We start from the raw sequence: 24096 nt of genomic DNA, 5'->3' as shown, positions 1-24096 counted from the left end.
TATTCTAACAGCCAACAGAGGGCACAACAGGGAAAGCAATCTAGGCTCTCTAAATTGGGGAGGGTCCCATCGCTCAAAGGGTATTTGGGATATCGGGAAGCGCTGTTTTCTGGATGTTGTAGACTTCAGAGAACAGCTTAAATGTACTCTGACTTGTGCGTGATGTTTTCACATCCCCCTATGTTGAGCTCTAACGCACCTTGTACTCTCTTGCAGCATCTGTGTTTTTAACGCTTCCTTTGTATCAGGACTGGTCCAGGAGGCAAAGTCACCCACCGCTCAGTGGCAGATGGGGATAGGGAGGAAACATGCCTAGTACCAGAGCAGGGGAGTGGGAGTCAGTGTTCCTAGATTCAATTCCTGGCTCTGCAGTTGATTCAAGATGTGATCCTGAGCAAGTCACTTAACTCTCTGTGCCTCAGTTTCCCTATAACTATACTCCATACCCACGCCTGGAAATGTTGTGAGGCTCACTTACTAAGTGTAGAGTGTTGCGAGCGCCTCCCATGAAATGTGCTACAGAAGTGCCGTGTGTTATGATTATTTACTTCAAACTCAGAAAGTACCTATTTCAAATACCACCACCTGGAGGGGCTGAAAAATCAGGCATGCAAAGTACAGAGACTGTGCACTGAAGCAGAAATGGAAATTGACTTGATAGATGCTTCCCCCTTCTAATGGATAATACTTACCTAATTATGCCTGTTTGCTATTTCCTTTTCCTGATCTCTTTGCGAAATTATGTATATAAAACCTAGTCTTAAAGTTGCTATTTTCCTTCAGATTCGTCCCTTGGAGCCATTTGTCCAGTGAAATAGAGCTAAGGAGACAATTCCTTTGGTCGGGGGATGGGGGGGGGAATAGATTTGGTTTTTGACATGCATTCTCTTCGCTTTTCTTTCTGCTGCATGAAATTTGTTTCCCTCCTCCCCCACCCCCACTTTCCAATCAAGGCTGCCGAGTCTCTCGTCTTGTCTCCATGTTGACTAGATGTTATTAAAATGTTATGACACTGCCCCGCTGTAATAAAGCTCCACTCAAAGATGTTGCTACGCAGGTGGCTGAAAAGCCACCCTGGCTAAGGTGAGATGCTGCTGGAATTGGTAAATGAATGCAGAATTCAGGACAAGCAGCCTGGAGCTGTAAAGATATAAGATTACGGCAGGAGACGACACTGATTTGGAGAGTCACTTTAAAGGTGACACAGTCTTGGTAGGTAGGACCCGAACTATGGCCTAGATCTTTATTATACCATGTTGCAAAATTCATGGCATTCTTTAGATGACTTTTCTTCAAGCAAACATGTTCACACCAGCAGCCCAGGGATCAAAAGCAACCCTTCAGCCGCAAACCACCGCGATGCAGTCCAGCGCTCGTGAGCAAACCCGTAACAAACAAACCAGTCTGCCTGCAGCTTCACATTTCTGGGAAACGGTAAAACAAAAACAAGTCCACACACGAGCAGCCCTATTAAAAACCAAGGCAGTGTCAGTGAATCTGAGCCCTCGTGAGCAGCTCTAAAATAACAAGCCAGAGGAAAAACGCATGTAGGTTTTCATTTTGTTGAAAGGAAGAGGAAAGAGCTCCAGGATCTATTCTGCAAAAACGAAGGGAACTGCCAGGGGCCAGAGCAAACTTAGCATAAATGAACATCAGCACAGGATGCAGGGGGCCCGGATACCGAATTTGGGACCCTCAGAACATGGCGTTGGAAGGGACTTTGAGTCCGGTGCCCTGCTATTGCGGGAAGCACCATCAGATAATCCCATTCATGGACTTCTGGAGCTCCATTTTAGAACTAGTTCAGTTGTTTGCTCTCACTCTTCCTACCAAGAGACCGTTCCAGGATGGTTAGAAACTGCTCTCTAATTGCCAGGCTAAATGTTTTCATGGACAATTTATACCCATTTGTTGTTGTGCCAACACGGTCCTTTAGCCAACGTTGTTTATGGCCCTTATGTGTTTATAGGGAGCAATCAGATCCTCTGTCAGCCTCCACATGGCTAGGTAAATAAGCCGAGCTCTTAGGCTCTCCATTCCCCTCATCATCCTGATAGCCCTTGTTCCACACCTGTGAATCCCAGGTGAATTCAGTCCACCAGGATGTGGCATGGGGGAAGGATGACAACCACACACAGCCTGGCATCCGAGCCCAGCTCTGCAATAATGAATCGGCCACAGAGCAACAAACCAGGGTGCATCCCTCAATCCTCTTGAGCAGTCTGACAACACCAAGCCAGCAGGCATGCAGGCCAAGACTTATAAGTGACCCCAGGGTAATAAGCAAACATGAGCACAGCCACTGAAGAGCAACCCTACAATAACAAACCAACATGTCCTCAAGGAAACCCATTCCACTCTCCATCAGGCAAAACTATATATATAAACCCCATATTAAGTAATCAAAAATACCTCTCCAGTCTCCTTTTTACACGGGATATCACCCCTGGATATAGTCCGCTCTCTCCAATAACCCACACTAGACTCTGCCTTTCCTCTTTTACACAGGGTACAATTCTGCCCTTGGATGCACTCAAACTGCCACCGAGTCAGGAGATCACACCTAAGGGCCCATTCTGCAAGACACTCTGGTGCCTTTTGATGAGGGCTGAGCACCATCAGCTCCCTTTAACTTTAGTGGGACATGAGGGGGTCTCAGCACCTCTCAGGATCAGGCCCTAGCCCAGCGAGAATCCTCAGCAAGATTTTGCCTCTAATGAGGCTCTGGAATCCCACTGAATTCTGGGAGAGGGGGTGCCGTATTCAAACTCACCCCCTGCTGTTTTGATTCCAAAATCCAAAGGAGCCCATTTTCGCACTGCCAACTCAGATGCTGCTAAAACCTCCTCGGGAACCTGATCTTGCCAGATTGCCACTGGTTGAATGGAGAGCTCATGAAAACAGTCCAAACTCTAGCCTCCAACCTATACGCTCCCTTCTCAGCTCAGAACCAGAAGCCTACTCCAGACCCAGACCCTGCTTCCTTGGCCCATCTCTTAAGGGCAACAAAACTCTCAGCGTTAGCAGAAAGGGAAATATAAAATCAAAAGGCACGAAATTCACCTGACGAAACAGCAGCAGTGTTGATGCCTGGAAAACTACGTGCCTATTCCCCACTGCATGTTACTTATTGACTGATTTTGGTGCGGGGGGGGGGAGAGAGAGAGTTAAAGAACATTCAGAGACACCCCCAACCCCCAGTCCTTTAAAGAGATGCCTCCACACTCTGTACGGCTGGAAAGAACTAGTCTAACTCAGAGCTGTAACAGGCAGGTGAAATGAGTGTTACGGTGTCGCCAGGAGACATGGCCACAGGCAGCACTGGATATCCCACTCAGAGCCACGCAGGAAGCTTTGGCTGCATCAGCTTAGGCCCTGCTCCCGGCTGACGCTTTCTGCGTAGCGCCAATGGCACGGCTCAGTAACAACTCAGAGTCACTGCCGTAAAACAATCCAACCCGCCCACAACCACGGCGAACAATCAAATGCACCCTGGTGCAGGGAAAGCCCCTTCTCAAGTCTCTCCATTAGCTTCGGGAAACCAGGGTCGGTCTGATCCACCTCCATTACAAATGGCAGTCAGTTCAGGTCACACCTGGAACCAGCTCTTTCACCTGTATCTCAATGAAGGGATTTTCATCCTGGATCATGTCATTGGTCCATCTAAATCCAGTCTGTCACCCTCTGCTGCACTAGACCACTGGTCCATCCCATCTTGTATCCCACCTCCTGCCATACCAGCCTCCATCACTGGTCCATCAGTGCTGGCATCCTGCCTCCACACGGTAGCTATTAACATAGGCTTCAGAGAGACAAAAATAAATCCTACGCTGCCCCTGGCCAATTGTGCAATGCTGCAAACAAAAGGGGAGCAATCGCTCCCGTAGCCACTGTCCTGACACAGGAGCCGTTACCCCTTTCTGCAGAGGGGATCATGAGTCGGACTCCCCCCACCCATGCCTGGTTCCTTGACAGCACGTGGAATCTCAGGAGGCCATCGGTGGAGACTATGGGAGATTTCCCAAGAGGAACAAAGGGCAGTTGGCTCCCCAGTTCCACTGAAAAATCAATACACCCCTTTGTGCCTTTAAAAATCTGCCTTGCATTTTCTGGCCCCACTGACTCACTCATCTCAGGTGCCTTGGGGTGCTTCTGCACTAGCATCGCCCCTTCTCGAGCTGCCAGCTAACGGGGCACGAAAGGCAATTAGAGAGGATTTGCCTGATTGATCTCCTAGTTTATTTTTCCTCATAAGGGCGCTAATGCAGTTTTGCCCAGAAGTCAGTAGCAATGATTGATGAGATTTCCTCATTTCCTGGGCTTTGATAAACCCATCAAAGGTGCTTAAAAGCGGCAAGGACTCCTGCTGCAGGAGTGAAGTTTTGTTAAGTGCTCTGCGTAACATAGGTATGACGGGCGGCAGTGCTGACGCACCCACTGCACCTCTACAAGAGAGTAGCAGTGGGGTATAACCCCGTCGTAAAGAGCCACCAAGGTCTTTGGGACACAGCAACTCCTGTGGTCTAACACATCTGAAGCGAGATGTAAGAAACACAATAGGCACCAGCTAACCCACAAACCCATGGAAGTGTATGGGATAGAAACCAGGAGTCCTGCTTCAAAACGCACTGCCACTGAACTGTGATGTTCAGCTGTGCCTTGCTGTTTTCTCACTCGCATCGCCTCTAGAGGCAACTGAGACAGCCTCCATTCATGGGCCATGGATTTGAAAGAGGTCAGGTATTAGCTCCAGCCATTACAACACCAGGATCACAGGGGACTTGACTCCAGACTTCCCCCGTCACATGACCAGGCCGAAAGCAGAGGTAGAATCCAGGACTTTCCTGCTGCCAATACTCGGCCCTCAACCACCTGTGCAGCACCCATTAGAAGGCGACACAAACCCTGAGCAGGTCTGGTTCCATCCAGCAGAGGTCAGTTACATGTGCACACATTCTAGGAACTGTCCCTCAAGCCAGCAATTCCCCCCATGACTTCCATAAGAGCTACCATTGCTCGGCCCCTCTCACGATCAGGACCTTAGACAATCCATCACACAACATCAATCTGTGGATGGTAGTGGTTCCAGGAGTGACACTGCTGCATCTCCTACTGAGCGTCGATTCCCAGGGCTCCCACGTGATGTCTGGCAGTATCACTGGTGGGCAGAGGGAGGAGTGACTCAAGAACACCTATGAACATATGAGAGAGTAGAATTTGGTCCCATTAATGGACAGTAGACAGGCGGTAATGACACTCTGTTTCACATATAAGCATTCACACACATCACATGACATCAGATTCATTGCACTGGGCTGCGTCCTGCCCCATTAAACCATCTCACGCTGTAAGTGGGTGTTCCACCGCATGTGAAGTCACCTGATGTAACATCTCCTCAATTAGCAGATACGGAGCCCCCAATTGTCGTGGGTAATTAACAAGTAGGATCAGTGCAGCAATTACCCACAGAGAGCCCCACACAGCAGGAACTTCCATCCCTGCCTATTGCAGCAGGGACAGAAGTCAAGCTTTCCTTCCACCATCCTGCATCTGAGCCCAGACCCCTGGGCTCGTACAGGGGGCAGGGAAACAACCAGGAGTAGAATGAGCAAGATAGGAGGCTGCATTTACCAGACACTCATCGCAGGTCCTGTGAATATGGTATTTGTGATGGATGAACAGACATATTATTACAGGACTGAAGGCAAACGTTTCGCCCCAAATGGTGACACACGATTACTAGTTTGGAAATGACTAGGCTAATTATAATGAAACGCTTCACTCAAATCCCTCTCTGAAGGGCATATCTGATGAAGGAACAAACCTGTGACGGGCACCGACTGTAGGATTGGGTGAACTGGATCAGACCCCTGGGCCATCCAAGTGCAGTTTCCGGTGTCCTGCAGTGGATGATGCCCAGCGCTGCAGAGGAAGGTCACACACACACACACACACGATATGGGCAACTGAGCAACGATGCCTGCAGAAGCCGTGGGTGGGGAGGGATCAAGCCACCGCATCGGGCTCGTTATATCCCAGTTCTGTGTTTAAAGATGAACTGAAACACCTTTCAATAACAATGCTAACTTATGTGTTTCTATAGCAACTCATCACCATAGCATCCAAGCACTGCACAAAATACGGCTCAATCCTGACTTCTTTGGGGCTCGGCAAGGATCCACCCATGTTGATTTGATTGCAGGGTCAGGGTCCACGTGGCAATTGTCCAGGCTGGAATCTGCTCTTCAGCTTCCAGGAAACTCAGCTGGTGGTTTATTGGTTTCCTTGACCGTGGTTGTGCCTTTAGCAAATAGGTAGATGCAAGAAGCTGCTGCCAACTTGGTCAGGGCTTTGGCTAAGTCTAATCTTCTGCTGTTGCTTGTCCTGCAGGCAGCTGGCCTGTCTAGATCCTTACACAGCCCATCATTGTCCAGACAGGGAACTGAGGCACAAAAAGGTCCCATGCCTTGCCCTAGATCACACACTGTAACAGAGCTGGGACTCAAGCCCAGATCAAGACCTAGTCCAGTGCCTTAAATCACAAGGCCATCCTCCCTCCACCACTGAGTCCCATTGACTGCAGATGCACACGCTTCATTGTAGGTTCTTCGTGGCATCGTCCCTGAAGAACGCAACCATCTCAGTAGGTCTCTAGAAAGGATTAAATGCAAGAGTGGGTTCTCGCTGAAAGTCTCCACAAAGGTCTGTCTGAAGGAGGGATTTGAATGGGGAAAGGGTGGACAAGGAGAGGGAGGAGTTCCAGCCACTAAGGGTGGATTGGAAGATGGAACTGCTGGGTGCCTTGTGGCTTTGGCAGGGGGAGGTGGACAAGTGTGAATTTATGATCCCTTTGTGCAGCACCTCAAAAGTGCAAACGCGCAGCAGACAATAACAGCGGCACTAGTGAAAAGTGAAGGAAGGAGGCTCATGAGCGAGGCATTTAAAATTGATAACGAGCCGCAGATACATATCAACGATCACTTACAGGAATGCACTGGGCTAAGAGAGACAGGACAGGACAGAGGCCTGAACACGCAAGCGTACAAAACCAGCTCCAGCCCCTGCATCCTCCAGCTGCCAATGCAGCCTGCAGTCCAGCCACACAGAGATGATCAGAACAGGGCAGCACTCCGAGTGGAAGAGCTCATGCAGCGCAGAAGGCCAGGTCTGAGAAGCACCACTCACAGGAAACATGGCAAGATGGCACTCTGAGTAATAATCAGTCCTTCAACCAAGATGTTCTCATCCCTCCTTCTATTTTCCTTCCACTTTAAATTTCACTTCTCTCCATCTGGGTCACTTTCATTCTTGCATTCAAAGGAAAAAACAGAAAAACCCTTTTGTGGTTTCACATCGACAGGGAGTGGTGGGACCTAAGTCTTGACTCTCCTATCAACTCACTCAGAGGATTTGGGCCAGTTGCTTCACCCACCCCTTCCCTGTGCCTCAGTTTCCCACCTGTGAAATGGGGGTGACAAGGCTTATCTCAAAGGAGAGCTGTCAGCCTGAATTCATTACAGCTGATAAAGCTTTTTGAGATGCTTTAAATAGGCACATGTTTTATGATTTTATTATACATACAGATCTTCAGCTATACACAGGGAAAGAACAGAAGTCCTTCTGTTCTAAGAAAACAGACCTTGACCATTTCACCTAAAGGTGATGCTTGAGCCTTCTGTCTCCGGGATCACAAACACTAGAGGGCCAAAATCAACATACACTCGAAGCAGGTCTATTATTCTACCCAGCAGAGGGCAGTACTGCAGAGCACAGACACGACAATGCAATGAATATGCAACCCCACTGTTCAGTAAGTGGTTGTGTCCCCCTCTAGTGGCTGGTCCACTACCACAGCTACCAGAATCAACCTTCAGTGCAAGTGGTAGAAGCTCATGGTCTTCGTACTCTAAATCCGGTGTTCAGCTCCCAATGAGAACTGATGGTATCCCCTCACCGCTCCATACATCCAGGAAGAAACATAGGATCAAATGGGGAACAGAGAACTGACTGCAAAGGAACGGATGTTAATTGACATGAAAGGAAAATCCAAGCGTAATGGAAGGGGGAAGGCAGTTTCCCTCAGAGTCCCATATAAAAGGAGGGAGATTATTATTAAAACAAAGAATTCAAAGAAAGATAAACCATGTAAAAAAAGACACCCCCCCCCAAAGTAATAAGAATTAGAGTTGGTCTTGGGGGCTTCTATCCATTGGGGGAAAGAGGGAGGGTGGCCAAGAAACTTGAAAGCTAAACATTTTTCAGCCAAGCCCTCCCCCCACAAAAAATTCATTAAAACCAAACATTTCCTGGGGAAGTTTCCATTTCAATTGAAAAACCATTTTCCATTGAAGAAAATGTGAAGGGAAATGTTAGACCAGCTCGAACAGCTCTACATCTATTCCTTTTGAAAATTGCCAGGTTTACAGCCTCTGTTCTGTCTCTTTGCACAGAACAGATGAGAGCTTTCTCCTCTGCACCTCCTTTAATCTAGAGCAACCTTCCTGTCCCTCTCCATATACTCCCATTAAAAACCTCTTTCCCCCCACCCTGACACATGTCTAGTAAACAGAGGAAAGAGAAATGAATTAGCAATGGGCAAACAGGGACCATTCACCTAAGCCTTTAGAGGGTTCAGATAAAATGAGTTCCAGATCTGAATCCCCCCCAGTTTCATCCATCTCACTTAGGAAGTATAATTATGACTTAATTAGAAATGTTTACATAGCTAAAAGTACTCTAAAGTAGTACCATCAACCACAATTTACAGATGGGGAAACCGAGGCACAGATCGGCTAAATGACTTGCCTAGCAAGTGACTTGTGACAGAATCAGAGTCTCCTTCTGATACATTGTGTACGAAGATGCTATAAAAATAAAACAAAGCTACATTGTGCATCAAGTGCTCGCTATTCCATCGATAGCCTCTTGCAACGGGATACACCACTTTAGTCTCCTAACTGAGTTTTCTTTCTAATGTAACATTATGGACAAATCCCTAGTCAAAAAAACACAACACCACACACTGTTGATGATCAAATATGCTCTAACCAAGTAAAACAGAAACACGAGCACGGAATTTTCAAACCTGTTCCCACCATCCCAGTGTAACCATCTTCCCTTCCAAGAAAAAAATATATTAATAATAATAATATCAAACGAACAGTTTATAGAAGAAATGAAGTGGCAATTTCCCAGTTCGGCTGGGGATCAATACGTGGGCTTGTCATGGTTTTTATTTCAAAGGAGCTGTGCTCCTTTCTCAGAAGCCCAGACTGACAGAACTCCAGTGCTTGACTTACGATTACTTCATCTCGGCAAGATATTTTGAATTTAAATCTCACTGCAGTTGGATACAGAATCAGCCAGGATTTGATTTACTGTTAATTCATTGCTCCGATTCCTATAATTCTACATTCAGTCACCAAACAGTTTAATGCTGATAGAATCACCAGCGCGGTACTTTATGAATGGGCGTCAGGGGAATTTTGTTAGTAAGTGCATGTTAGCAACTGTTATTCACTTCAGAAGGAGTGGGAAAAAAAAAAAAAGAAATCTATACACACAATTCTTGGTTCAGGTACCAGCAGTTTTGGAGATTGAGAAACATACTGTGCCACTTAATGATTTAAGAGCAAAACAGCTCTGGGATTATAAACTATGTCCGTCCCCCCCCACCCCCCCCGCCCATCTTTCCTCTCCAATACGGTATTTCACACTCAAATGGAATCAAAAGCCGGTTCAGAGAGTGGTTCATTTTGCACAACATTTACATGCATTCAGTGCTGCGTTGGCTTGGAGAGTTCATCTAACATCAAGATTTATTTCCCCGGTCCTTGTACATCACAGGCAATGAGGACAGGGGGGAAAAGTGTGTTGAGAATAGATCATGCAGATGCGTTTAATGGAAACTGATTCTATTTTATCTGCATTAGAGCCACACATTCACCGGGTCAAAAGGACAAGGTAAAGTTCTAATGCCAGTCACCTCGCATTAATTGATGTGGAAACCCAGACAGGCCACTTGCACACAAACAGATACAGCTGGAAGGGAAGTCAGAAAACAGACATTGCAGGCAGGAGAGATGAGGGCTGGCTACAGAGGCACTTGCTACCAGGTCACCGGTTCAAATCAGCCTGGGTTAGTAGCAGCTGCAATTTAGTACCTCTGCAAACAATTCAGTGAGTCTGCATCCATTTCCTAGTGGGACAAGGGTCCCGAAAACAAAATCCACTATTGAGATCAACACTAGGTGGCAGCCTCAGCAGCGAGGTCAAGGACAAAATGACCTGTCAATTCCTAGAGCAGGTTTGCCTGCAGGGTAGGGATGTAGTCTAGTGGAGGGAGGCAAAGGAGCATGGAGGGAAGCTTGCACTGTTCCTGTTCTCTGGATTTCAGTCTACCCTCCAGGAACATCGATCAAGCACCTTTCACCATTAAATTCACCCAGGCACTTAAGGTGGAAAGAACTAGCACTGTTCTGCTTAGGGCCTCCATCCAAGAGCAACCCTACTTAAGGTTTCTAAAGTGCTTCTCGTTGCCAATAATGCCCAGGCCTGTGGGAGCATTGGGAGACACTCCCTGGATGCCTTGGCTAACATGGGATCACTAGCAAGCTGCAGCAAGATCTTTAAACCTAGAGCGCCCTTTCAAAAGTTTTCGGCCCACGGGGGGCTTTATACGAGTGCTGTGAACAAGCATGTCTGCATTATGGCACCATAGTCATGTTCGTGGCTATAGTAAATGCTCAGCTGGAACATTTTCAGTGGTTAGGTCCTCTGAGCTGGGCAGGTTTTGTTTATGTTACAAAGGATGCCAAAGAGCAAAGAATGCACCAAGTTAGAACAGCAGAAACACTAATTAAGGGGGAAAAGACAGCTACATAGCTCCAGTAGTACCAGGCAAAAAAATAAAGAGAAAGGGCCGCTTTTATCCAAAGACAGCCACTACAATAGGCTTTCATCATCACAGTAATACTTAGCATTTCTGTAGTGCCCGCAATCCACATGCTTTACAATCCACACTTCCCCGGCTGCTGAAAAGACTAGCACCCCAAATTTAAAGAGGGGAAACTGAGGCACAGGGGGGCTTACTCAGCCAAAGTGGCCCAGCATGTCAGTGGCAGGTCTAGAACTATTCCACATACTTCCTGACAGCCCAGCCCCATGCTTTAACTACCAGGCCAGGCTTTCCTCATTTTAAGGCATTCCGGTGCCACTTGAATTTCAACGAGTTTGAGTTGTCTTTTTTTCCCCCCAAATGGGATTTTGCAAGTATTTCATCCTGAGTATTCCCGCTCTCATGGTGGCTAAAGCACAGGGACTGGGAGCCAGAAGAGTTGGAGCTTGATACAGACTCACTGCTTAACCTTGGGCTAGCTATTAGGGTCCAAGCTAACTTCTATTACAGTCGGTGGAAAGACCCCTTTGAGTTGATGGGAGTTGGGCTGAACCAATCACCCCCTCGTGCCTCAGTTTCCCCATCCATAGAATGGGGATAATTATGCTTTTTCAAGGGCTCCAAGAGCTCTGAAAGAGAAGCACCACAGGAGTGCTAAGTTTTCTTCTCTTGAGCAGCTTGTGGGAAGAGCAGAGAGAACCCCAAACTCCCATGAGCGAATGTGCTTGAAACGCAACTGCCCAGGCATGGGGCGCCCTCCTCATCCAATGCCCAGCATTGCAACAGCACAGCACTTTGCACACACAGACTAATTTGTTGCTCAGGCCTCCTGGCTGTGGGGAGGGAAAAGCCTCCGTGACTGTTGTTGGGAGGAGTTACAATCTATTTGGAAAACAATACAAGAAAGAAAAAGCCCTTCCAAAAAAAAAAAAAAAATACAGAAAGGAAGATGCTGGGATTGGGCCTTTACTTGCTACTGACAGTGTCACCTTTAGTCAGTAACATACCCTTTGAGGCGTTCAGGGTGACAACCCCACCTTACACTTGCAAGCAAAAAGATGGTCTAATGCAGGGATGGCCAAACTACAGCTCACGAGCCACATGCGGCTGTTTTTCAGTTAAAGTGCAGCTCACCGAACACCCCTCCCGTCCCTCTCACAACCAGACTGGGGGGCGGGGGGGAAGCTCGGGGCTTCTGCCCTGCAGCAGGGTGGTGGGGCTTGGGGCTTCTGCCCCACAGGAGGTGCCTTCCAGGGCTGAAGTGTCCAATCCCCAGCAGACACACCCTGGCTCTTGACTCGGAGAGTCAGTAAATTTGGCCACTCCTGTAGTGGATAAGATCCTAGAATGGGACTTGAGAGACCCGGGTTCAAATCCCAGCACAGCCACAGACTCTTTATGACCTTAGGAGAGTCACCTAATCTACCCTGGACCTCTATTCCCCCATATATAAAATGGGGATAATAAATCCCTACTTCCCAAAGTGCAGAGACAATAAAATCCATTAATGATTGTCAGTTGCTCAGATGCAACAGTGTTGAGGGCCATGTAAATACCTAGACTAGATGATAAAATAAGGCACTGTCTCTTTAAAATGTTAGATTAGGATGGTGTTGAGATGCTAATCCTCAAAGCATGGCACCATTGACCCCAGAACTGAAAAGGCTCCCCCGTTAATACCGTCACAACACACAGCAGTGGCGGGCTAGCTCACAAACACAAGGAGTCTCAGATTTTGCTTTTCAATTTTCCTTCCAAACAAGAAATGAATTCCAAATAAGCATTAACCCCAACTAAGCCTGAACTCCAGAATACTTCCAACTCACACGCCTTTCCTCTGAGGGTCTCAGAGTGTTTTAAAACATTAATTAACCCTTGCAACACCCACTGGGAAGTAGGTAGACATTATTGTACCCATTTAGAGATGGGGAAACTGAGGTACAGTAGGGTGACCAGATGTCCCGATTTTATAGGGACAGTCCTGATATTTGGGGCTTTTTCTTATATAGGCTCCTATTACCCCCCACCCCATCCCGATTTTTCACACTCGCTGTCTGGTCACCCTAAGGTACAGAGAGGCAAAGTGGCTCATTAAGGCCAAAGAGGGAGGCAGTGGTAGAGGCGACAACAGAACTCCAGACTCCTGGCTCTCAGTTCAGCCAGTGGATGTGAAATTAGAGGACTAACGACCCAGCTCAACAAAGCCAGAGACTTCGAAATTCAGGTCCTTAATTCAATTGTGAGCCATTTAAAAAAATTAACCTATTATAACCCAGTGGCAAAGGTTCACTTGGGAGCCTGGTCCTCAGTGCTGGTGCACCTGGATCACTTTGGTTTGCCTCAAAGCTTGCTAAGCCTTTCAGAGCAAACCAAACCCAGCGCCAAACACTCTATGTACACAGAGGGGACTGGAGGTAGTTTGATGGGGGAAGGTGTGAATATTTTCTCTCTCAAGGGAGAAACTCTGTCTAGCCACACCTAAATCATGCAGCTGTCATGAAGTTTGCATCCCATTGATTTCTCCGACTGCCACAAATTTAAGACAGGACTCAATGGCAGATTCTTGTGAAAGGCTGGGGGCTGTTTTTGTAAAATGAGAGCTAACCAAAAGGTGACACTTATTTTAAAGGTGTCCCCACATTGAATATATTCAGGGTGGGAAGAAAAATCTTATCCTTTAGGATTTTTTTTTGTATGTTTCAATCTGAACATGTAAGAAAAACCAGACATAGCTACATAGAGCACATCTGTTGCACTGTTTGAAGCCCAACTCTTATAAACAGCATGCTTAATAAGAGCTCCCAAATAAAAAAACTAGACAATTAAAACAATAACAAACGTTTCTCTGAGACCTGAAGCCTTCAGACTATGGCTGAAGGCGGGAGGGGGGGGGAGTGGGGAGAAGAGGAGAAGAGAGAGAGAAAGCACCTAATCTCACACTGAGAGGCACACACTGTAATTAAAATCACAAAAAAGGCAAAGGCAAGCAACCCCATGCTCCACTGGTTCTCTGCATTCACAGATTTAAGTAGCTTTTATAAACACCCGGGTGAAACTGAGGACAGATAAAGAGAATAAGTTAACATGCTTTATGCCTTCTAAAATATTTGTGGAGTGCTGGTGCACGCTCAAGATAAGTCCTTCGGGGGTAGAAGGTATTGAGTTGGTTGTAAAATTCCCTGGAACCTTTTTCATGGTTTCCCTGGAATGATAGCAACCTCTAGCAGTCACAGCTGTGCACCTGCCGCATGGATCCAACCCCTTTTCCAACACACACAACTATCTGTGTAGCAGTTCACTCCCATCCACCGCCAAGCTAACTTGAGGAACAAATCCCATGTTCCTTGTGGCAGAGGGAAGCCATGGAACTCCGGTGCATTACACCAAGGTTTTTGCATAGCTGCTAATTAATGCCTGACTGTTGTACTAGAAGCCAGTTTAGTGCAGACTCCGGGTTAAAGTTTATATTTAAAAAAAATACAGTCCCATATTTTGCATAACCACCGCTTCATATGAATAAAGATGACATTTATAGGAGAGAATGTTTCCTCCCTCCCCCAAGGCAATAACTTTATAAAATCCTAGAAGGGAAGTGGGTGATGGTATATGGGGAAGTTTCTCTCTATATATACACACATACTATAAAGCTAAACAAATAATATGGAAACTGATGAGGCTTTGCGAGCCTGGGTTTATCTGGGAGGACCTCATCTGCTGCTGGAGTATTATATTTCTATCAAAACCATGTGCCGCTCAGTGTTTAGATCACTTTTCCCTGTCTACATAATTTAGGGGCATATGTCTGATAAATGAGGAGCATCAATATTCAGGTTTCAGTTGCAGTACACAGAGGCACAAAGAGATTTATCAGGACTAACTGTGCAGGCTAGATTTAGATATATTAAAAAAAACCTCACCAAACAGCTTGTGGAAAAGAAACTGTTTTCTCTTTCCCTAGATATTGCCAATCGGAGGTGGGTGTTTTTCCCCCCTCAATCAAGCAAAAGGGCTGTTTCTCTCTCTCTCTCTCTCTCACACACACACACACTCCCTCCCTCCCTAGGAAACTATAATTCTCCCAGGGAAGCAGGGTCTGCTACCACCTTGTCAAGTGAAGTTTGAAAATACAGTATGTGGGAACTAAGGGAGAGAGAGAGAGATCACAGTGGTTTGAGCAGGCAAAGCATCTTCTGTCAGATTGGATGGCTTTTGCTTTACAATGGACACACACACACACTCCACGCTTTACTCTCAGTTCAACAACAGCCCCAATAATAAAGTCTGTCGAGTCTGATTGATTTCACAGTACATATTTTCCTATGTACACATACAGAGGAATACACCTATCTATAGAGAAAGATACACACCCCAATTTTTGGGCCCACAGAAACCCCCAATATAAAGTATCAGAGGGGTAGCCGTGTTAGTCTGAATCTGTAAAAAGCAACAAAGGGTCCTGTGGCACCTTTAAGACTAACAGAAGTATTGGGAGCATAAGCTTTCGTGGGTAAGCACCTCATGTCTTCTTAAAGATGCCACAGGACCCAAATATAAAGTCTCTCACCCAGACCATGTTCTCTCATCTCTAGCATTTTCCACACAGGTGTGTGTGGGGGGGATGTTTATTTATTTTTATTTTTTTTAAGAGAAGGCATCATCTGCCTCTATTTCTGGCAGGCAAACCAGAATAACTTCAGTCTCTGGACCTCACAGGGGAATCTGCTGGGGAAACTTTATCACCCCTGCGCTGATTTTGCAGCGGAGGCTAGAGGGGAAGAGGACAGGAAGAGGGAAAACTACTGCAGAAGCAGCAGCTGGAGTGTGTCTGTTTCTTCCAGAAAAGTTCAGCAAAGGGGAAGCTTATGAAATTTGGGGGCAGGAGGGAAACGTCGAGACTGGGCGGTGGGCTAGGATCTGGCAACCCCCATCCCTTCCCAAGGGCTGATCTGGGAGGAACGCTCTCACAGCCCATCCTGGCAGCCCCCTGCCCCACTAGCGGCTGCCAGATGTGGGGGGCGGGCTCCTCCATTCCCGCGGCTGAGAATCTGAGCAAGGGACCTCCCGGGAAAGCTGCAGGCAGAAGGGGGAAATCAAGAGGCGATGGCAAACAAATACACACACACACACACACCCCACCTCACTGAAACTTGCCTGCTAACAAGTCGCCGGCCGTGGGGTTTCGAACGGCGCAGGCAGGCAGATGCTGACGAGACTAGATCGACATCTGGATCTAGGGACCAGCATCCGCTCCTCGCACACAAATCGCCCATGCAGCAGCCGCTCTCTGGAATCGTGGCTCGTTTTAAGAAGCCGATCTGGATTGAATCTCGGCATCCATGCGGATTTCATTTTAACACACCCACCCACCCTTTTGGGAGGGGGAGGGTGCCGGCTCGGGTTAAGGAATCCCTCCCCCTTGGTTAATAGCATCAGGGATTCCCCCACCCTGCCAAGCGCCCAGGTGTGGCAAGGGAGGGAGGTTTCTACCTGCCCCTACGCCCCCCACCCCCGGGCTAGAGAAGATCGGGGACGCTGGCTGGCTCCTTACCTGGGAAAGCTGGTTTTTTTTCCTTCTCCCTCCCTCCCCCGGTCTTCAGTGCAGGCGCCGCATTGACACTGCAGATGGTGTCTCTGGAAATGTGTCTCCGATCCCCCAATACTCCACGGCTGCAGCGCCCAGGCAGCCCTTTCCTCCAGCGTCCAAGACGAAATGCCCCGCCAGCCCCCCCCCCCAAATCACCCCTCCTTCCCTTCCCCCCCAAATCAGCAAGGGGGGGCTGGCGCTGAGCGCGCGGGTGGGGCTGCAGTCCGGAGCGGCACCTCTCCGCCCGTTCCCCCGGGGCTGGAGGAGGCGACCCGGGGCTTCTTCACTCAGCCATGCCCGGCTCCCCTCTCGGCTCCGCGGCTGCCCCCGCTGCTCTGTGCCCGCCTGGGAGGGCGCACACTGCGGCTGTCTCGCCAGCCTTGCTCCCGCTGGCGCTGGCTCGCTCTCCAATGGTGGCTGGGGGGGGGGGGGTGGCTCAGTCTTAGACACACACAAGCGCCCCCCTCCAGCCCAAACAGCCAAGGCCGATCCTGTAGCAACGTGTGTGTGTGTGTGGGGGGGGGGTGGTACCAAAAAAACCCACCCCTCCCCAATCCCGGTTTGCAGCGCTCCCGGCTCCTTGCTCCTGCTGGGAGGGAGGGGGGGGGCTGGGCTCGCTTCCCTCCACCCCTCCCGCGGCAGCTTCGCTCAAAGTTTGCTGGAGCTCGGCTGCCACCAAACTCTCCGCGGCTCGCGGCTGCCTCTGGCTCGCGGCGGCGCGTGCACTGAAGCGCTGCCAAGCCCGCAACTCCGGCTGCCTTGATTTACCCCCCCCCCCCCCTTTCTAGACTCGCTAGTGACACCTAGGAGCTCCAACCTGATTGGGCTAATTGTGAAATTTCATTCCCAAGGGGGGGGGAAAAGGGAGACAAGGGCTCAAGGCAGCGAACACACACGCTGCTCTCCCCCCCCCCCAGCTCAAAAAAATCCCTCACACGCTGCCCCCCACCCTGCCTTGGGCGCTCTTCTGCACAGGGGGGAGGATCCGACCAGAAAGCACAGGCGGTCACTCCCGCCGCCTGGCTGATAATGTTCTACCGCCTGCGTCTTCCTTTCACTGCGGGCAGGCACAGGGAAGGGGCAAGCCAATAGTTATTTTATCCGCTCCTATTAATCAATCTTTGCTCGGCTTCGCCTCCTCCCCTCCCCGCGCTGCCCTCCCGATCAGGCCCGTGAGACTTAAAAATCCACACACCCCCCAGGGCACCTCCTCTTGCCAGGTAAAGGGCTAGCCCCGTGCAACTCCAGAGGGCACAAGCAGCGGGGGGAAAGGGGGGGGCGTTGCTTTTAAGGAATTAGTCTCAGCTAGAGCAACAGGTCTGTCTCGCTCTCAATTCAGTAGAAGAGCAATAGAACAGATGCTATGGTGATGGACACTTGACAAATGCCCAAGACAGAAAGGGAAGATAAATGCACAGCACTGCAGTTGCGGTGATAGACACGGGGGCCATGTACAGCCTCCAGCAGGGGAAAATCTAGGTTCCAATCCAGCATCTGTAGGACTGTCGGGGTTTGGGCAGAACTCAGCCCAATGCCCCCCCCCCAATTCCTACCTGGCAGCTCTGAGCACTACCATAATACAAAAGTAATAGGTATTTTTGTGACCTCTTAGGGACCAGGACTGTGTCTCACTATGCATGCATACAGCACCTCACAAGGTGGGCCTGATCAAGGCCTCTAGGTGATGCCACAATACAAACAGACTTGATAGTTGTAGTTCACTTTTAAAAGCGCACAATAAAACACTGGGCAGAAATCTATTTCCATCCCCTTTTGCACCACTCCATTTTTTTTTTTAATAATATGTTTTCCTTGAAACAAGTTTTATCTCCCTAGGGTGTGTGTATTCGTGTGTGTTGACTGAACCCTGGTTTACATTTCCTGATGGATGGGGATTCAAAGCCTTTTTTTTTTAATATATAAAGGTGGTGCATAAAATGTATTTATTATTCTTTATCTCTTGTGTCTTGCAAGGAATCATTTGTTTTCATTCAGAGAAATGAATGCCATGTGAAGCTTGAAGAGTAATAACACAGCAAAATGACATGGGAAGAGCAAGACAAATCTGCAAGATACAATGGCAGGTGAATAACCTCTGCAGATCACGGCTATTGTGAATAGTACAGTATTATTTAATGCCCATTCTGACTTGCACTTCCATTTAATAATACACACGAAAAATCAGTGGGAAAATTGGTTCTGCCTTTAAAACTCAGCTATCCCTAAAACAGATGATGTAGATTAAAAATAAATAAAAAAAATCAGTTAATCTGAGGAGGCAGAAGAATCAATGTGATTCTATTTCTTAAAACAATGGCTCAAGTCAATATATTGCTCATATCTCTGGATTCCATAAGGATGAATGACAAACGAGACTTTATTTATAGGCTCTTTCATGCACCAGGCTGTGGGGGTAGAGAGGGGTCAAGACTGGATAACCCATATGGCCTCTTCTGACCCTGTGAATAGCTGTAGTAAAAGAGCCCCAGGACATATTACCCAGATCTGGAGAATTGTAATCCATCAGATTTTATTTATTTTTGCCATTGACTTTAATGACATCAGGATCCAACCAGTGTTGTGTAGATGCAAAGACTCATCCTGAGAGTTGCTGAACACTCAACTTTCAGAGGAGTGGCAAATACTTCGCACCGATCAGAATCGAGGCCTCATTGTGCGTTAGGGTGGAGAGAGCTTAGCGGGTCAGAGCTGTTTCCATGCAAACTATCTGCAATGCCTGATTTCCCCCTTGCTCCCTATTCAAAAACATCCTGTTTAACATCCCTTTGCTAATAATGTCCTAGATTTTGATGCAGTTGACACACTGCCCATTTAAACGGTTGGAGATTTCTTCCCTGATGGTGACTGGGTGTATAGCTCACAGCATACACATCTTTTCATTTTGTCCCTTGTTATCTAACCACATACAGGGAGCATTTATGACAACATCCAAGGCTTCTGAGCAGAAAAACATTTTTTCTAGGGTATTTTATTTTCTAAGGGACAATTGAAACCAACTACAGCACATAGAAGCCAATTAAAAAAAGAATAAAAGAGGGTGGGGGGGGGAGAGAACCCTCACAAGTTGTTCTCCTCCTACCATTTTACAGGTCTGTAAACCAACCTTGTATTTAAGTTGATAAAAGCCAGATATTCTTGCTCAATAAATCAGCTGATGCTGCTTGAGGATTTTTTAAGCTTGGTCTGAATCACAGTTAAAAACCTAAATTATAGCGCCACCTGCAGGGGGCTCAAAATTTCAGCAGCTCTGGAAATCACAGGCCACAGCGAGGAGTTAAAAACGTGAGAGAGCAGGGGTGGGGGTTTTCCTGATAGTGTCTAATTGCACACAGATGCACTCTAGGGCAGGCATGTGGCTGGGATAATGCCACTTCTCAGCTCCCTTATGGCCCTCATTTGGCCTAGTGTCTCACAAGGCTGCCCCAGGCCTGGGTTATCCTAGCATGACACCTCCTATTGCTCCAGCATCCTGAAGAAGCACCCTCAATCAAAAGCTGTTAATTTAATTTTCTGAACACTAAATGCCAAAGTGAAATGATAACTCAGGCTGGTGACACAGCTTTGCTCAGCTCACAGAAGGCCACCTGCTTCAGAATCCTGATTTCCCCCCCACCCCCCGTTCAGATGTTTGAAGCTTAAACAACTTCACCAGCTCAGCTGACACCCAAAACAAAATTGGCCTCCTCTATTGAGCGCTCACCATTTTTGTCTCTGACAAAGGAGGTCTTCATCGCGCTATCGGCGTGTAAAAATTTCGTTACAATTGGTTTTAAGGCTGGTCCAGAGCTTAGCATGGTCATTCCTTACACTCCTGGGACCAATGGAGCCCAACTATCGCTCTCTGGATTGGCAGAGACTAGAAGAGACCAAACAAGCTGACTGCATAGAATACAGGCCCTCAGTGGTTGCCAGGAAAAAGGAGGTGGGAAGTGTATGTGAAAAGCAAGGAGTCTTGTCCTTTAATCTTTGCTTGAGAGATTTAAAATTAGATTAACCTGATAGGCCTTTTCCAGATCTACCTTCTAGGGATCTTGTCCCCAATGCCAGCTGGGGGTGAGGGGTGTCCGTCCCCCCCCACCCCCACCCCAGCTCCACAAGATTCAGAAAGCTGCTCATTTGTTCTGCAGTTTTATCAGCCTCCAGTATGGGCACACAAGGAAAAAAAAGACAGAACGGCTGGAAAGGGAACATAAACAGCCGGCAATGAAGAGGAGGATGGAGAAGAGGAGGGGGGAAACGTGGGAAGAACAGGATTCTGTCAGCAATGTAGTCAAGTGCCTGCTTCTGGAGGAGAATCTAGGTACAAATACTCAAGTGACAGGGAAGGAGAGAGCCCCAAAGAGTATCTGGAAAGCACCCGTGTATTTATTTTTACCATACTTGTATGGGGTCCAAAAAGCCCCCCCCACCCACCCCCCCATCATATGCTCTTGCTGCTAGGATATAACTAGGCATGCAGTGGAACATGATAGGACTGGGTCATCTAGAGCAAAGATGAGCTTGGCCTAGCAATCCAGCAGGAGGAAGGATGCCTGGGTTCCATTCCCTTGTCTGCCACTGACTGGCTATGTGACCTCAGGCAAGTCACTTAACTCCACTGTGCCACAGTTTCTCCCCTTCTGCAAAATTCTCCCTCTGTGAGGCAGCAGATAAGTAGTGCATGGCTTAACATTTGCAGATGCGTATATGAAACACCAGGCTGGAAATCCATTTACCCAATGAAACGCACTGGTCAATCAGTGCCCATTAAAATGTTTCCCTTCTGGACACTGCCAAGCAGCTGGACTATTCGTGTACTAGAGGTGTTGCCTACCAGACTCGTTTTCATCAGTTTTTTGCAGGTGCCTAGGAGTCGTTTCTCATTGTCCCTGTGAGAAAATTGGGCAAGAGGAGCAAGGGGATGGTCAAAAAAAAAAAAAAAAAAAAAAAAAAAAAATCAGATCATTAGAGATCAGAGAGACCTAATAGTTTAGATAGTCCTCCCCCTTCTTCCCCTCAGCAGTCCAGGACTCTTCCCTACAGTATATATTCTGCTGTGTTATCCAGTCTAGTTTTCAACTCAAGCAATGGGGCTTTCACCACTTCCCTTGGGAGACTGTTCCCCAGTCAAACAACTCTCACTGACAGGAAGCTGTTCCCAATTATTTGGCCTGATTCTCCCCCCTTCCCCACCACCCCCATCTCCTAGTTTCTACCCCCTTGGGTCTAAAGGTACTTTTAGGCTTTTCAGTCTCCCAATCCCCCACCCCAGCCACCCACCCTGCCCCCACAACACTCCAATCTGTCTCTTCTCTAGAGAGACAATAGCGAGATAATCTTTTATTGGACCCACTGATGTTGGTGAAACACAACAGAAAGACACCAAGCTGGTCCAATAAAATTTATTACCTCACCCACCTTGTCTCTCTAATAGCCTGGGACCAACACCAGGAAGGTGGTGATGTGGCTCTCAACCACAAGGTGAACGGCTCTGAATCTTTTTTTCTCCCCTCTTGTCCCACATGGTGGTCTTGTTTCTTCCCAGAAGGGATCAGCAGACAAGACATTTGTTCCCATTCTTCAAGCTCCGCCTAACCCTGGGGTATGCTACCAAGGTAGTGTTCAGACAGTCAGTTACCGACCCCTTCGCCTCATCTTGCAAACACTTTCCAACCATCGAGGCTCCCCTTCCTCTCCCTTTGGGTCCCTGAAAAGCTGCCTGTCCTTGGAACCCCACTGAACTATTCCTCTTCCCCCCACTTCAAATGTTTGTGGGCCGTTCTAGTCACACCCTGGCTCTCATGCGTCCAAACAAAGGGGCAGCTGGAGGAAGGACGGGTGAAATGAGATCCAGGGGACCAGAGAGGACAACGATAAGGAGTGCATAAAGCATAGCCCAGCGCTGTCGAATTAAGAGGATATGAGAGAGGAGACGTTTCAAACTGCAGGAGATAGGCCAAGGGGCCATAATACGGAAGCAGGCAGGTGGAATGACAAAATACAAGGAAGACAAATTCATTGCTTTTTCATTATGGAGGACAATACAAGTGGGAAGAACAATCAATATCAAGCAAGGGAGGTAGGAGAACACTGCAGGGAGATAAGGACCTAGGATGTTCAGCATGGAGGGGTGGTACAGAGCTAGAGAGCCATGTTGTACACACAGAAGGCACTGCAGCGAAGAGTAATACAGGCTGGAAAGCGGAGGGGCCTGAAAACAAGAGTGAACGATGAGGACGCAGGGAAAAGGCAAAAATGGGACACTCCAGAGAGGAAAGCTAAAGAGGTTGGTAAATAGGAGGATGGGCTCAGGCAGAATCTGTCCTGGAATTGGATGGGGTTAGGACTAGGAGGGATGTAGGAAAATATTTATCTGGAAGGAGACTGGGCACCGTGAAGAAAGGATAGTGCAGTGGTTAGAGCACTACTCTGGGCTAGTCACTGCTGTCAGAGCTCTGATAGCAGCCGATGTAGACATATCCGAGCTAGCTTGGGTAGCGATTGCAGCAAAGCTGTGACAGCCTGGACTAAATGCCCAAGTACATCCCCAGGCTCTCTGGTGGGCTGATACCCAGACAGCTCTGTAGCAATCCCTCCTGATCCTGGGGGTTCTGACTCATGAATTTTGCTAATAGTAGGTGGTACAACCAGCCATGGAAAGAGCGGGGTGTGATTTCATAGGGGGCGAGTTAGAAGAAGACAAAGAACGCCTATGTTTGCATACCACCCTCATCACCATGGTATCAGAGTAAAAAGGACAGAAGGAGAAAGAACAGAAAATGAGAGAGAGAAAAGAAAGGGGTTAGTGAAGAAAGACAAACAGGAAGGGGAAGTGAAATCCATTTCCCTGATGAACAATAGAACTTGTTAAAGAATCAATGGACAGTCCCCACTGTAGCCTTTATTTACAGTTAGAAGAATGCTGTTAAGTCCCTTTATGTAACCATCCTTTTAAGTTGCCCATTTTCAAAGGGAATATCCTCTTTATCTCACTGTAGAGGGGCTTAGTCGATCGATCTTTCCCATTACTCAGTGCTTACAAATAAAAACAAGTATGCATGTATGCTAGGTCCTGCAGTTAAAGCAGTACAGATGCTGTGCACACTAGGACAGCCTTCTGCCCCGTGTTGTATATGTGTAGGACTTACACAAAGGTGTCACTACTTTAGCTTCAGCACCAGGAGGGTTATTCTGCTATGAAAATGGACCATTTTTGGAGTCAAGTATCAGGGGGTAGCCGTGTTAGTCTGTATCTACAAAAACGGTTGCATCCGAAGAAGTGAGGTTTTTACTCACGAAAGCTTATGCCCAAATAAATCTGTTAGTCTTTAAGGTGCCACCAGACTCCTTGTCATTTTTGGAGTGAATTTGTAAGATCTTTGACCCCTTTGCAGTACTGGGCCTTCCCTGTAAGAGTTGGTGTCACATCATCTAGAGCAGGGAGTTGAACTCCTTATGCGTCTGGGTGCATAGAAATGGTTAGAGCAGAGCAGTGATTTGTCTAGTCCATGATCCTGTCTCAGCCCATGGCCAGGACTAGACACTTCAGAGGCAGGTGCAAGACACCCCATAGTTGACATCTATACAAGTCTCATCAGCCCATGCAGTTAGTGGT

The 24096-nt window shown here is 47.8% G+C and overlaps 1 protein-coding gene across 1 annotated transcript in view; it reads right to left on the bottom strand.

Annotated features, from left to right (window-relative positions):
• The window catches only part of PLXNA4 (plexin A4), a 632199-nt gene extending 615678 nt beyond the window's left edge, over window positions 1–16521 (bottom strand). The window contains exon 1 of the mRNA XM_054015834.1: window positions 16446–16521. The gene's annotated coding sequence lies outside the window, so the exon portion shown is untranslated. The remainder of the gene's footprint in view (window positions 1–16445) is intronic.
• Window positions 16522–24096: the final 7575 nt, after the last annotated feature.

Source organism: Malaclemys terrapin, chromosome 1, assembly GCF_027887155.1.
Source record: "Malaclemys terrapin pileata isolate rMalTer1 chromosome 1, rMalTer1.hap1, whole genome shotgun sequence".
NCBI classification, from domain to species: Eukaryota; Metazoa; Chordata; order Testudines; family Emydidae; genus Malaclemys; species Malaclemys terrapin.
The sequence above is the reverse complement of the archived record's forward strand: the minus strand, read 5'-3'. Positions and strand labels throughout refer to the sequence as shown.